Source organism: Mytilus californianus, unplaced genomic scaffold (assembly GCF_021869535.1).
Source record: "Mytilus californianus isolate M0D057914Y unplaced genomic scaffold, xbMytCali1.0.p SCAF_4, whole genome shotgun sequence".
Classification (NCBI taxonomy): Eukaryota; Metazoa; Mollusca; class Bivalvia; order Mytilida; family Mytilidae; genus Mytilus; species Mytilus californianus.
In genome coordinates, this window is record NW_026262690.1 from 33,530,058 (window position 1) to 33,546,421 (window position 16,364).

Here is a 16,364-nt window from a genome sequence, read left to right on the forward strand (position 1 = left end):
AATCAACTAATACCTTAATTTAGAATGCTCACAGTTGCTGTAAGCATGTTCAAAGTACTTAATCTGCTGATATGAAATCATGCTGTCCTTCACCTAGTATCAGTTGCACTACTTCATAGGAAATTTCATACAGCAATGTCACGAATAGTACAGGAAAGCATGCATGACATTGTGCTATTCATAAAAGTAATTTACATGTATACAGAAAAATGAAAGAAACACTTTAGTATTTCTTTAAACTATAAATAACCGAATTTATGTGTATCCCCAAAAACAGCTACAGGTTGTAGGTATTCCTATGGGTACCAATTGTGTCCCTTTAATAGCAGACTTGTTCCTTTACTGTTATGAATCACAGTTTATGGCCAAACTCAGTAAAGAACCGTCTAAATTCCATTTAATTGATAAATTCAACAACACTTACTGTTATTTTGATGATATTTTTTCGTTAAATAATCAAGAATTCTCTTAATATACTGCTGAAATTTACCAAAAGGAACTTAAATCTAATATTAACAGCAATAACTGTCCTTTCCTAGATTTAGATTATACTATTACACCAGAAAGCCTACACAAAAATTTACAACAAAAGGGATGATTTTTCTTTCCCATTTTGGACTGTGATGTTCCTTTGGCACCGTCTTACGGTGTTAATATATCCCAACTCGTTCGTTATGCTCGTGTCTGTAGTGACGTTTTTGGATTTCAATGAGCGTAATCTATGTATTAATTTACTAATAAATTATTAGATCAGGGATTTCGTTACCACAAATTACTTAAAACCTTTACTAAATTCTTCCATAGATACAAAGATTTGGTCTGCAAGTTTGGTTGTACCTGTAGAAAAAAACTTATTTCAAACGGAATAGCACGTGCATCCTATTTTTACGGTGATGTTGTAAACCGAGTCCGGAAATTTAGATACGATCCGGGTAATCTTATAAATCCTTCAAATAAATTTATTCTAAAAGGTTACCTATTCAACACTGTAATTAAATCTTTGAATATTGTTTTTATTGGTATAAATATTGATTTGTTATCAGTAAATTAAAACCAGACTAAATATTACACATATGTACTTTCACGGTACTACACCACTGGACGTTAAGCAACCAACAATCAATCAATCACGGTACTACAATCTGTCGAAGCCTATAGTTTGGCATTGCACAAGGTCATATGTTTCTCTGACTGTTAATGATGTCTTTAATAATAATAAATTCTTTATTTAACGAAGGTAACTCATTTAACATACAATTGTTAATCTCACACGAGGCCTTCACACATTAAAATGAACAATTAATACATATAACAATCAATGCATATAACACATTAATCAATAGAGATGCACACATGCAATTACAAATCTATATACACAAGCATGAAAACAGACTGTAGAACTAGCATGGCAAGAATGTCCTAAGAAAAAAAAAAGAAAAAAGTTTGTCTACTCATTTTGTTTTGTGAAAAAAAGATTAGCACATTTCACCTTAAAGCTTTCTATATGACTTGAATCCTTTATATCATTTGGCAAACTATTCCAAATAATTAGACCAGAATATTGAAAAGTCTTTTTGAAGTATTCAGACTTTGGCCTTGTTAAATGAAGATGTCCATATGTTGTTGACCTAAGAGAATAACTATATAGATCACTGCACGCAGTAAATTTACTAGTGAAGATAATCTGGCGCTAGTCCGTTCATACATTTAAACATTAAAATGGCTTGAAAATATTTTATCCGCGTAAAAATGGTCATCCAATTAAGTTCTTTAAACATTGATATTGATGGATAATCAAAAGGTTTATTCAAAATTAATCTTGCTGTGCGCTTTGCAGCTTATGAATTCGCTCAATGTTGCAGTTTGCGGTAAAACCCCATATGGTGCAACAATAATCAATTATTGGTAATATATAACTGTTGTAAAAAAGGGTAAGACCTTTGCGAGGCAAGTATCGTTTTAATCTATTTAGCAGGTATAATCTGCTTGAAAAAACCTCACATACTTTATCTATGTGAATTGACCATTATTGATAGATTTTTATCAATATGGATACCAAGAAGTTTTTCTACTTCCACATTGTCAAATGAAGTCTGATTTTGCGATAATACACATAAGACATCATTACAATTCTCAAGTTTTCTCTCAGATCCCATAAGCATACATTTGGACTTCTTGTTATTTATTATCATATTGTTTTCAGCACACCATTCAATTACGTTTTCAAAGTCTTTATTTAAACAAGAGTTTAAGTTTGAAATAGATTTGGACGATATATGCAAAGTTGTGTCATCAGCATATAATTCAGAGTTCAGAGTTATGTAAACGGGAGATCATTTATATAGATTAAGAATAATAAAGATCCTAATATGGAACCTTGTGGGACCCCGAATGTTACATTATTGTATCCTGATTCAGTTGTTCCAATTTTAACCTTTTGCAATCTATTTGAAAGGTAGGACGAAAACCACTTAACAGAGTGATCATCACATTTATATATAAATTAATTTTCGATAATAAGATGTTATGGTTAACAGTATCAAATGCTTTTTTTTAAATCTAGAAATAAAACAGCAGTGAAATTGCCTTTGTCAAATTCTTCTAACCATTTGTCAATTATTTTGATAAGTGCTGTGTGGCATGAGTATTTTTCTCTAAATCCAGATTGTTGTTGTACTAGTAGTTTGTATTTAGTTAAAAATGAATATAATTGTTTAAACACAGTCCTCTCAAAAATCTTGGACACTGTAGGTAAAATTGAGATAGGACGATAATTGTTAGGATCATCCTTATTACCGGCTTTGAAAATTGGAGTTACTTTTGCATACTTTAGAATATCAGGAAATATACATGTACATAAACTAAGGTTTATAATATGAGTAAGAGAATCTACAATTATTGATTTTGATACTTTTAATATTCTTGGGCCAACTTCATCGGTCCCGGTTGATTTATTAATATCTAGATTTGTGAGATATTTAAAGACATCACCATTTGTGACAGTATACAGTGAAAACAACGTGTTATCATTAATTTTGGATTTCACATAATTGTTTATTTTCTCTGATTCAAAGTTAGAATGGGGATGTGGAATAAGTTTTTCTCCCACTGAACTAAAGTGATCATTTAAGCAGTTTACAATGTCAATTTTATCCGTAAGATTCTTATCTTCGTATGTTATCATATCAATATCATGATTCGTTGTAGAGTTAAGATCTTTTAAATGTCTCCATAGAGTTTTACAGTTTTTATCATTATTGATGGCATCCATAAAATACTTAGATTTTGAAGAACGAATCAGTTCATTTGTTAGGTTCCGATATTTCTTATAATCATCCGTATCTTTCTTTTTATGATAATAATCTCTCTGGTAAGCTGATTTGCATATTTCATCTGTATACCACTCTGGTTGATATTTATTTTTTATCCGTTTGGTTACAACAGGGGCATGTTTATCTAAAACATTAACAATAAGATAATACCACATAATAATTGCTTCATTTTGGGTCACTTATTTCATACGATCCGGGTAATCTTATAAATCCTTCAAATAAACTTATTCTAAAAGGTTACCTATTCAACAATGTAATTAAATCTTTGAATATTGTTTTTATTGGTATAAATATTGATTTTGTTATCAGTAAATTAAAACCATACTAAATATAACACATATGTACTTTCACGGTACTACACCACTGGACGTTTAGCAACCAACAATCAATCAATCACGGTACTATTTACACTAAATCCATTGGATGTTGGATGTGTAATGATTGATATTTTAGTCTTAGATACATGATTTTTTTTATTAGTTGTTATTGGCTTTGAAGTAGCTGTCAGTAACTGTGAGTACTCTCAGATCTGTACTTATTGTCTTTTTGTTGTGGGGATGTATAAGTACCCGTCCACACCCACTCTGTGCTTTTGTTAGATGTATCTCTATTTGTATCCTTCTGATGAGTTGAGCCTTTTTCAACTGATTTTTATTAGTTTGTTCTTATGTTGTACTGTTACACCACTCGTCCCAGGTTAGGGGGAGGATTGAGAGCTCACAAACATGTTTAATCCCGCAACATTCTTTATGTGCCTGTCCCAAGTCAGGAGTCTGTAGTTCAGTGGTTGTCGTTGGTTCATGTCTGTCATATTTGTTTTTCGTAAATTGTTTTGTTATAAATTAGGCCGTTAGTTTTCTCAATTGACTTGTTTCGTATTTTTCATGTCGGAGGACTTTTAAAGCCGACCACACGGTATGGGTTTTTCTCATTGTTGAAGGCCGTATCGTTGCCTTTAATTGCTTACCTCCACTTCATTTGAACTTTGGTGGATAGTTGTCTCATTGGCAATCATATCACATCTCCTTATTTTGATATAAGTAGAACCTTTATCAATAAGTCGATAAAGCTAAAGAGAAAGCATATAAAAGACAACATCTAAATTTAAAAAAGACAATATTACCGCAGAATGGTGGTTGTGAAATAACATTTTCTTTTATCGAATTCATGCAAGTAGAATCATACTTCCCAATATATATATATATATATATATATATCCCCCTTGCCTCCCGGCTCCTATACACTCCCCTAAGTCATGTTGCATTGTGTGAAGTTAAGAAATTTCAAAGAAGTTTTGCAACGCCTGAAGAAATTCCGACGTTAATGGGTGGCAAAGACGGTTAATGACTAGGATCCTTGTCTTGAATTTTCTTTGTTTTCCCTGTGTTTGTTTTCGTTGTGGATTTATCAACGGGGCAGTGTAACCGAAGTGGAGCATCACATCGAAGATCTAGACGTTTTGGGGTTCTGCTTTGCTCCAGGGTTGACAATCATGATTGTGGGTGTAATTTGTGCGCGATGAGTCTGTCTGCTTCTCAGCGTTGCCTTGTAACATAAAATATTGTCCCCCATGAAATATTGTCCATCGGACAAAATTTCATATAAAATATTGTCCGCAGACATTATTTCATGATGAAATACTGTCCAGGACAATATTTCATTATGAAATAGTGTCCTTGTCCATGAAATTTTGTCACCTTCTTTAGGACAATATTTCACTATGAAATTCTGTCCATGACAATATTTCACTATGAAATACTGTCTATGATATTATTTCACTGTGAAATTCTGTCCATGACAATATTTCACTGTGAAATACTGTCCATGAAAATATTTCTTAATAAAATTATTACAAAATTATTAAATTGCTTCGCTGAGCGCAGCTGGATACGACCGCAGAGGTCCAACCCTGAACAGTTGGGGCAAAAATGGACACAATATTCGCGCTTGATACATGTCTGAATTTGGATTGTAATTTAATATTTGACACATAATAGGTTTCTGACACAGAATAACTGTAGTCAAAGAACTTATAATTGGTTATATAATTTTGAATTTATATTAAACTTTTTGCTTTTGTGCAATACACTTTGCTGTTGCGAATTGACCCACCCACCAAAAAAAATTAATTTACCCACTTTTTTTCGCTTTTGTGCAATACACTATGCTGTTGAGTATTGAACTCCCATCCCCCGGCCCTTTTTTTAGCAAAAAAAAATATATTTGAAGAAATTTTCTTTTTAATTTCTGAAATCTGAAAGGAGAAAAAATTGACCCCTCCCACAATTTCTTATATCTAAAATTGATATTAATTAATAGTTACTTCTAAAGATAAATTGACAGCTATATAAATCACCTAGAGACAATACATTATTTATTTATACATAATTTACAAGCAGTGTAAGGGAGGTAATCTAAAACATACACAACATTGTTCTTTAAATGTATTTGGATTACCTCCCTTACACTGCTTTAAAATTGTATTAATAGTCCATTAACCAGGAAACCCTTGTTTTCCCCCCTTTTTTGTCCCTAATTCCTTAATGGTTTGAGCCATAACCCCCCAAAGTAAATCCTAACCATTCCTTTGTGGTATGGAAACTTGTGGTATAATTTCAGAGAGATCCATACACTAAAACACAAGTTATTGTCTGGAAACTACAAAAATGCTTATTTGGGCCCCTTTTTTGGCCCCTAATTCCTAAACTGTTGGGACCATTACCCCCAAAATCAATCCCTTTTGTGGTTATAAACCTTGAGTTAAAATTTCATGGATTTCTATTCACTTATACTAAAGTTATTGTCCGGAAACCAACTGTCTTCGGACGACGACGACGATGTGATACCAATATATACGTAATAAAATGCTCCGCTGGGGCGCAGCTTGATACGACCGCAGAGGTCGAACCCTGAACAGTTGGGGCAAGTATGGACACAACATTCAAGCTTGATACAGCACTGAATTTGGATTGTAATAAAATATTTGACACAGCATAGGTTTCTGACACAGAATGTATGTGGTCTAAGAACATAAAAAAATTTAAATTACCTATTCAAACCATATCATTATTATTTGCTTTTATATATAAATCAGAAATAAGCAATTTAAAATGGAAAATTTTAAAGAAAAAAAGGAAAAAAAAAAATCCCCCCCAAATCTTTTGAACCCCCTTATGATTCATCACCCCCAAAATCAATCCCAGCCTTCCCTTTGTGGTATGGTACCTTGCAGTATAATTTCAGAGAGATCCATACACTTGAACACAAGTTATTGTCTGGAAACTAGAAAAAATGCTTGTTTTTTTGCCCCTTTTTGGTCCCAAATTCCTAAACGTTTAGAACAATTACCCCCAAACTCAAACCCAGCTTTCCGTTTGTGATATGGAACCTTGTAGTACAATTTCATAAAGATCCATACACTAAAACATAAGTTATTGTCCTGAAACTAGAAAAATGCTTGTTTTTTCCCCCTTTTTGGCCCTAATTCCTAAAATTTTGAGGCAATTACCCCCAAAATCAATCCCAGCCTTCCCTTTGTGGTATGGTACCTTGCAGTACAATTTCAGAGAGATCCATACACTTGAACACAAGTAATTGTCTGGAAACTAGAAAAATGCTTATTTTCGGCCCTTTTTTGGCCCCTTATTCCTAAACGTTTTGGGCAATTACCCCCAGACTCTATTCCAGCTTTCCCTTTGTGATATGGAACCTTGTAGTACAATTTCATAAAGATCCATACACTTGAACACAAGTTATTGTCATAAAACTGAAAAATGCTTGTTTTTTCCCCTTTTTGGCCCCTAATTCCTAAAATTTGGAGGCAATTACCCCCAAAATCAATCCCAGCATTCCCTTTGTGATATGGAACCTTGTGGTACAATGTCAGAGAGATCCATACACTTACACACAAGTTATTGTCATGAAACTAGAAACATGCTTGTTTTTTTCCCCTTTTTGGCCCCTAATTCCTAAAATTTGGAGGCAATTACCCCCAAAATCAATCCCAGCATTCCCTTTGTGATATGGAACCTTGTGGCACAATGTCAGAGAGATCCATACACTAACACACAAGTAATTTCTGGAAGTTACAAAAATGCTTATTTTTGGCCCCTTTTTGGCCCCTAACTCCCTAACTGTTTGTACCATAACCCCCAAAATCAATCCCCACCTTCCTTTTGTGATATTGAACCTTATTGTAAAATTTCATAGAGATCCATTCACTTAAACTAAAGTTAGAGTGCGAAAACCAATGTGTCTTCGGACGACGACGACGACGACGACGACGAAGACTACGCCAACGTCATACCAATATACGACCTCAAATTTATTTTGCGGTCGTATAAAAACAGTACACGAGCATGAAACATGCACATTTTTAGATTTATAACTGAAATTGTTTTGTAAAGCATGCAAGTATATATTTTATATTTCAAACAAATATTTATTCTAGACATATTAAGCTAGTTTCAATTTGCATAGATACTTTATAAATGGTTGATATATTAAAGAATTGTCTTACCTAATGTTCCATTGTACTACATTATACTGTATAAATATAAGTAATGTACTGACAATCACTTTATATATGTTCAAAATTGAATGTTCTAATAGTATTCGTAAATACTAGATTGATGAATCGTTTTGCAACGGCGTTTTGGGGGTACAGGAGTAACTGGAATATCCTTTAATAATACCTCCTTTTTGTGAAGACAAAATTTCATGACAATATGTCTATGAAATATTGTCTCAATATACACAAAATATAACCTCCCTTTACATGTGTAACAGGACAAAATCTCATAGATTAGTATTCATCTATGAAATATTGTCTATATACAGACAAAATTTCATAATGGAAATTTGTCCTTCTCTGGACATTTTTTTAGATGAGGACAATATTTCATGATATATAGTCATGAAATATTGTCTTGGGGACAATTATATTTCATAGGACAATATTTTGCTTTACAGCCGCGGCGGACATTATACCTAATTTATGTACAAAATGTATTTGTTTTTCCTAATTTTTTTTTGTTATAAATAAGGCCGTTAAATTTCTCGTTTTAATTGTTTAACATTTTTCATGTCGACAATTTTATAGACGACTGTACAGAGTGGTTCTCATTGTTGAAGGCTGTACGGTGGCCTATGATTGCTTACTATCACTTCACTGTTTTAACTCTGTTGGATAGTTGTCTCATTGGCAATCATATCACACGTACATCTCATCATTTCCCTCGGGGGGAGGGGGGGGGGGGTTCACTTCCTATATACAAGGTGATAGGACGTGCCGCTGGAATCGGTCACATTTTTTTTTAGCTTGAAAATATATGAATAGGTGGGGAAAACTATCAGAAATATATTAAGGTCAATAAGGCTCCCATTACTTGTTATATGAAAAGCCCTGTATTTTTTTTTTCACAACCGAAAGTCTCTCCGTAAATAAACATTACATAAGGAATCTGAGCCTTTGGTAGTCCACTTTTCCCACACACCACACGAAACCCAACCAATATGGGAAAAGGTTACATTTTAACCTACGAAATATATGAAAAGGTATTCTTAAAATCTAAATTATATGAAAAGGGTGGGGTAACAGAATCCCAGCGCCACCGTGGCCCTTTATCAATTAAGTATTCAAGTACCCCCCCCCCCCCCCCGAAGTCATTTCCATTTATATCCAAATAAAGTACCCTGAAGTCACAAACAACTTCCCCCACTTTAAGCTCTAGATCCACCACTAGTGATCACTAATGATATAAATAGAAATATGCATGTAGTTCAAGTTGTTACAAAGTATAAAAGTATTGAGAAATGTTGGGGGGTTGACATTTTCAGGTCTTTGGAAGGGGGTCTTGAATTAATCTTAGGTGGGCTGGGAAAAATAAAAGATAGAAATTCCAATGTTTCCTGTGTTAAAATTTATTGAATCGAATGCGACTTATTGAGATCAGGGTCACACTACCTAAACTACCTAAACCTGAATTCACAGAAAATGAAATTTGGCGGGAAATCGTATCGAACTAAATGGAACGGGCATTGCAGACGAACAGGATTTCAGTTTCACTGCTCCAACATGTAAAGAGTTGCTGTTATATCATTCTTTTCAATCTTAACTACGTGTTAGTCTGTTAGATTATGTAAGTAGGATATTGACGTTCTTGCAATAACCAGCATAAGCACAAACAGTGTCCAGTATAAGTTGAGAACTTTTCTGTAACTTTTGATATTCCCTTCATCATTGGCCTCATAACTTTAAGGACATAAGAAGAAAAAGTATTAGATTTGCAGCTGCTAAATACTATTTGAAACAGCCTACCCGATCATTTCAGGACTGAAATTAGTTTTTCACAATCCAAGAGCCATGTTGTTGTACAGTTCTGGAATCTTTCTGGTAAACTCTTGTATTTCATGTATTAATTCTGAAGGTATGGTCAGATCATATGTTTTTGTAAGTTAAATGAATTCGAACTATGCATGCTTTTTCAATGGAAATTGACATCACAATGCATTCTTAATAGCACGAAAACCCATGAGACGAGGATACGTGTCAGTATTTGTAGAGGTTAGCCAAGTACTGAAAGATAATTTCAGACTAACCTCTCTTAAAGTTAAATAAATGTAAATGCTACACACAAATATTGTTACACCTGAGGTATAGGGGTTCAGATTCTCGAATACAAAATCTATGTATTATATAAAACCTTGGTAGCAGGTAGAGTTAAAATATATATCTAAACCATTGGTAACATGGTTACTTCACAGTAATATTGGTATAAATATATATGTTCATTGGTAGCAGGACAATCTCCTCTAACTAAGCAGGAGATCAGAATTCAACAAATAAGAAAGGTTTGCTTTGTTTCAATATTTACTCAAGCATATAAATATCAATTCAGTATAACCAGATAACTGTATATAAAAACCGTAATGAGCAACTTGAATAATGCTGGTTCCCCCCTATTTGAAGTATTCACAGGCGTAGTAAAAATGTACTTTACGGATGTAGTATTTGTTTATTTGCGTGTGAACTAGGTTTAACTAATGTCCGTCGGATGGGGATGTTAAATCTGAGGTCCCGTGTTCAGGGAGTACCACGCTCTTTGCGGGTTAAAGATCCTTCTGGTCCGAGTACACAGTTATTTCGTAGTGCATTTCTTTTAGACAATAAATGAAAATAAAAAAAATCCCACCTGCGCTTTCTCAATAATATTTTTACAGTGTGTTGTACTCCTTTTGGGACAAATTATATCAAAATTATAGAAAACTTCATCGGCTCTAACTCAAAATATGGACAATTCTATGTTAAGGGGGTCTTGAAATCTTTTGACAGCTTCCAAAGTGCTAATTTTTAACCTTTTTCAGCTGGACCAAATCACTACTTTACTTTACAATTCATGACCCAAATTTTTTTACAGTGTAATTTCATCCCCCAACTTGCTATTTGAGGCATAAAACATGAAGAAATACATTTGGAAGTGGTACTAAAAAAATTGGCAAGCAACACACTGTCCACACTAGGGACTTTATTCGTGGACAACGAAAATCAAAGGACGATAACTGTGTACTCGGACCTAATAGGATAGAAAAATTTGACCAATCTTAATAAAACTTGGTATGACCAAAGCTTAATAAATTATGAGACTGCTGACAAAGTTTCATGGCAATAGGATATATATTATAGACAATATGATAAATTCTATATTCAACTTCGCGTGTTAAATTTTGACGTTAAAATTGAAAAATTTCAACTATCAACATTTGGGGCTTTAAAAATTAAAATATTGCAAAAAATTACATTTTAAATGCCTTAATATATGACATATTATGTATTTAAAGCAATAGAATACTCATTTGATTTATCAGACTTATCACAATTATTTAAAAGTCAAATTTATATGAGCCTGTGCCAAAAAATGGAGGTTTTCCAATGAAGGGGGGCCTTACATGAAGATGTAATATTTTCCAGCAATTTTAAATTTGTGAAGTTTTTTGGTTATAAATAATCCTTACATATGTATTAAATGTACTTTAAATGGAAAGAAAAATCACAAATAGCATACCATATTAGTATAAAAGGGTCTTAAGCCAAGTAAGACTGAAAATAATTTAGGGTCAATTTAGGCCGTAGCACATATTTACATTTAAAAATGCATACTGAAGCTATAGGAAATAAAAATTTGTGTCTTTTTTATAATTTCTATACTCAGGTTACATGATACAATAAATCTGAGCATAAAAGGACTCTTGCATTCAACTTTTTTGCAGACAGTATGGTCTGATACAAAGATTTTTCACTTTTTAGTGAAAAACTTGCATGCAATTTTAGCCTTGACAGGCTTATATTTGAACCACTTGCTATTTAACATAAGAAAAGAAAGATACTATGTGAAATGAAACAGATACAAAAGACATTGTGAAGTGCTTTTAATACAAATTTAGTGAAATCTTTATTATGGACTTCAACTTTTATGTACCAAGGTCCTCACATTTAACTTGATCCAAACAGGCCGTTAGACGAGGGTCATTTATACAACACATTTTGCACATATTGTCCGAGATAATCTTCTTTTCTGTAGATTCAGAGTTCACAAATGAGTAATTCAACTGGGTTAAAGCATAGAAACACAAATATTGACACAGGAAAACCTGTCACATAGAAAGTCAGAATGCCACTTATGCATCAAAATTGAAAAAGCTTTGAAATGCCTATTTTGACCATATAATGCCAAAATGGGTAATTTTTGCAGAATTTCTATCAAATAAAAGTTTAAATCCTTTAGTTTCATGCTATTTGACAAATTGACACCATTAAATCATTCAGGGAAGTTGCCAATTACAGATTCTATATTTACTGATTTCGCCTCTTAGGTCCGAGTACACAGTTATTTCGTAGTGCATTTCTTTTAGACAATAAATGAAAATAAAAAAAATCCCACCTGCGCTTTCTCAATAATATTTTTACAGTGTGTTGTACTCCTTTTGGGACAAATTATATCAAAATTATAGAAAACTTCATCGGCTCTAACTCAAAATATGGACAATTCTATGTTAAGGGGGTCTTGAAATCTTTTGACAGCTTCCGAAGTGCTAATTTTTAACCTTTTTCAGCTGGACCAAATCACTACTTTACTTTACAATTCATGACCCAAATTTTGTTACAGTGTAATTTCATCCCCCAACTTGCTATTTGAGGCATAAAACATGAAGAAATACATTTGAAAGTGGTACTAAAAAAATTGGCAAGCAACACACTGTCCACACTAGGGACTTTATTCGTGGACAACGAAAATCAAAGGACGATAACTGTGTACTCGGACCTTCTCAACAAGCTCTTTTTGAGTGGTCAATATGTGACTTGTTGTGTGGCAAAATTATTTCATACTGGTTTTGGCTTTGATATATTTTTCTGTGGTTTATAATTTAACTATTTGGTAATTTGGTTTTCATAGTCTAATTTTTGTCTAAAATCTGTTAGAATTCATACTTTGATGAGTTGAGCCTTTTTATACGCCCGTTTACGTCTGTCCGTCCGTCCGTCGTCAACATGTCGGACATTAACTCAAAAAAGCTTTAACCAATATGCATGAAACTTTGGTGAATTGTTTATATCTATTGACGTGAGCTCCCTTTCGTTTTTTATAAATTTCAGATTTACCGTTTCTGAGTTTTGGGGTTTTATTCATTAAAAAAGGGGGGATTTTCCAGTTTTCCGACAATAACTCAAGAATGCTTTAACCAACTTGCAAGAAATTTTGGTGAATTGTTTGTATCTATTGACATGAGCTCCCTTTCGATTTTTATAAATTTTAGATTTTACCTTTCCGAGTTACAGGGTTTTATTCATAAAAAAAGGGTGATTTTCCAGTTTTCTGACAATAACTAAAAAATGAATTCAGCAGTTCTCATGAAACTTTGGTGAATTGTTTATATCTGTTGATGTAAGCTCCCTTTAGAATTTTATAAATTTTAGATTTTACATTTCTGAGTTATGGGGTTTTATTCATTAAAAAAGGGGGGATTTTCAAGTTTTTTGACAATAACTCAAAAATGCTTTCAGTAGTTCTCATGAAACTTTGGTGAATTATTTAAAGCTATTGATGTAATCTCCCTATTGATTTTCATAAATTTCAAATATGACATTGAGAAGAAATTGAACTTTATTTGTTTATAGTCTTGACAACAGATTTACTAAGTATTGCGCAACAGCACAGTGTATTGCACAACAGCAAGAAATCTTTAATTGAATACAAATTCAATTCATATAACCAATTTCAAGTTCTTTGACTACATTTATTGAGAAACCTATAATATGTCAAATATTTAATTACATACCAAATTCAGACCTGTATCAAGCTTGAATATTGTGTCCATTTTTGCTCCAACTGTTCAGGGTTGGACCTCTGCGGGCGTATCCAGCTGCGCTCAGCGAAGCAGTTTATTTCAATTAATGTTTTATAGTGTGTCTTTTTATGTGGTATTGTTACACCACTGTGTCAGGTTAGGGTGAAGGTTGGCGCCAGATAAAACGTTCAAACCCGCTGCATTTGTATGCACCTGTCCGAAGTCAGGAACCTGATGTTCAGTGGTTGTCGTTTATTGATGTGGTTCATAAGTGTTTCTCATTTTTGATATAGATAAGACCGTTGGTTTTCCTGTTTGAATTGTTTTACACTAGTCATTTTTGGGGCCCTTTATAGCTTGCTGTTCGGTGTGAGCCAAGGCTCCATGTTGAAGGCTGTACTTTAACCTATAATGGTTTACTTTTACAAATTGTGACTTGGATGGAGAGTTATCTCATTGCCACTCATACCACATCTTCTTATATATTATGTCACAGGTCAGGTAATAATCTATGCAAAATAGATGCGGGACTTACCGGTACCAATTATAACTACGTTATGATACGAAGTTGAGACAACTGTGGATGGAGTAAAACACCTTTTTTATACTTAGGTCCCACCAAAATCAGTGGGACTCTTAAGCAAAACCATTGGTCCAAATCTGTGGGAAGCTGCGCATAGCCATTGGACCGATCTCGGGTCAATAGTTCACCTATATGCATATTAAATTGATCATGGCAGATTACATTGGAAAGAGAAAGTAGCAGGTCAACGGGAATATGGGCTTAACTAACACTTATTTAGATGGGAAAATAACCCAGTTACAATATATTTCCCTTACATGGATGAGTTAAAAAGGTGAGAAGGGGTTAGAAATAGCAAACTAAAGCTGGGAAGTGAGCGGTAACCTGGGAACTGATTTACGGACAAGTGTGCAGGGTTTTCCATTCATTGTGGCCTAACAGTCCAAAATGATTAAGTAGGCAGTCACAGAAAATTTTTGAAATATACATGTAGACTCAAAATCTTGGCATCTGGTGAATTCTAAGACAAGATAACATGCTTGTCAAATGGAAACATTTAAAGCAGTACTTTTTTCTAAAAAATTATGTCTGCACTTATTAAGTTGAAGTTGAAGCCTTGGTGGGTCTATTCGAGCCGTCATGCAAATTAATTATCATGCCATTGATTCATTCTTGAATTAAACTAAACACAACAGAACAAATTGATAAATAATCAAACTCATGCATGCAAATGTTATCAATATATTATCGTGAAAATGCACACTTTGTAAAATATGTCGCTTAGCGGGGGAAAAAATCTGTAATTGAACGTTTCATCATTCATCACATGGCATGACTTTGTATATATGTAGGACTCAGATCTATGGTGGGTTCCAGATCTATGGCATATTCCTAATTTATGGTAAATAAGACGTCATGCCATCCCAAATCTATGTCAAATATTTATAATCCTAATCTATGGTAAATTTTTAGTTTTCTAATCTATGGCCGATTTCTAGTTTTCAAATCTATGGCAGCTTTTCTGCAAATGGAAGACCAGTCAATACATATTTGACCAATGATTTCAAAGTTGCCTTAAACAAGTGAAAATGTCCAAAGATAACGAAAAGGCTGCTTTTAAATAAAAGTCAGTATAAGAAAAACGGATTAAAGGTACGACAACGATAGCATATCCATAACCATTTGTGAAATGAACATAGAACTATGGTCAACCAAATCGTGATGACAACCAAAAAATTTTCTTAGTTAGGAAGTGATATACACTAATACAGACGTAAGGAGTAAAATGATGTGCTTTGGGAAAATAAACATTTCCTACTCTATGTATGGTTCCTGGTTGAACCTGTCATTTAACCAAAAAGCAGTGTGTTTAAGCATTAATAAATCTTTTTGAACTGATGACGATTGAAGTCAAAGTCCTGTAATGACAAATGACTTGCTTCAAACGTGGCCTTCTTAAAAAAAAATCCCAATTTCTGCAACGGTACAATTATTCGACATAAATATAGCTGAACATAATGTAAATAGTTATTAGAAATCTATGACAGTTTTTTTTAGTTCCCAAATTTCAAGAAAGATTATTTTCTACAGTAGTATGAGGGGCCTGTTGGAGGGGTCTCATCACGATTCACGAGTTGATTTTTTTGTCAATCATGATTCACAGAAAATAAATTTCCATGATCACGGATCACGAAAATATAAAAAAAAAAAAAATCTGTAGAAAAACGGATCACGATAGCGAAAATGCGCCGATCACGAAGAACGAAAATAACCCATCAGGCCCCTCTAGTATAGGAAGTCGCTTTAATATGGCTGAAAAATACTGTAGAATATGTTTAAAACAAATTTCAAGATTACCATAGGGATGAAAACAGCATGATAGTGAAAAAAAATTATGAAAGAAAAGAAAAAAAACATACTTAAGTCATAGTATACACTAGTAAAATCAAAAGACAAGGCAAACACCAGGAACACAGACGAGGAAAAAAAACAAGGAACGGAAAAAAAAACATGAAACAAAAACACAGAAAACACCACAAACATATTCATTTGCTTGAAATTGCCTGCAAAGGCGATTTTGCTGCTACGAATGACTATTGGTTTGTTTGCTAGTATTCTTATATCATGCGAATTAGATAAGTACATCTTCTCATTTGCAGGGATTT

The 16,364-nt window shown here is 33.4% G+C and overlaps 1 protein-coding gene across 1 annotated transcript in view; it reads left to right on the forward strand.

Annotated features, from left to right (window-relative positions):
- The first annotated feature begins 9,344 nt into the window (after positions 1-9,344).
- LOC127737926 (helicase-like transcription factor) overlaps positions 9,345-16,364 on the forward strand; it is a 70,562-nt gene continuing 63,542 nt past the window's right edge. Inside the window, exon 1 of the mRNA XM_052248880.1 lies at positions 9,345-9,472. The gene's annotated coding sequence lies outside the window, so the exon portion shown is untranslated. The remainder of the gene's footprint in view (positions 9,473-16,364) is intronic.